Source organism: Triticum aestivum, chromosome 1A (assembly GCF_018294505.1).
Source record: "Triticum aestivum cultivar Chinese Spring chromosome 1A, IWGSC CS RefSeq v2.1, whole genome shotgun sequence".
Lineage (NCBI taxonomy): Eukaryota > Viridiplantae > Streptophyta > Magnoliopsida > Poales > Poaceae > Triticum > Triticum aestivum.
The window spans coordinates 20,760,954-20,761,491 of NC_057794.1; positions in this window are offsets into that span (position 1 = coordinate 20,760,954).

Sequence of the window (538 nt, forward strand, 5' to 3'; positions counted from 1 at the left end):
GCAGATGGCAAAGAGCCCAAATAGGCCAGCCCAAATTTTACATGTAGATGACATGTGGCCTTTTTGCCATCTGCCAGCTGATGGCAAAGCTCTTTGCCATCTGCCAGCAAATGGCAAAGTGACTATATTGCCTCATTTAATTTTGATTTTTCTTATATCAGTTCCTTTTGACAGAAAATCAAACACAAATATATATGACCAATATAGCATATTCAACACATATTACCAATAGTCATGAACACATATATATCCAACACATGTTACCAATAACAGCAAGTTTCATCCGTACATATACATAGTTTCATCAATATTACACAGTTTCATCCATAGGTAGCAAGTTTCACAAGGTCAAAACAAAAACTAAATACAAGCACTCCATCAACCCAAGCTTCCGTGATCTTAAGCAAATCTGTAAAATGGGAAAGAAGAAAGTTAGAAGAAGAAGAAGACTAGAAGAAGAAGAAGATTATTATGATGCGGAAATATGCATGGATTGTCAAAACTTGCATTATCCTACTATCACTAGTACAACAAAGCT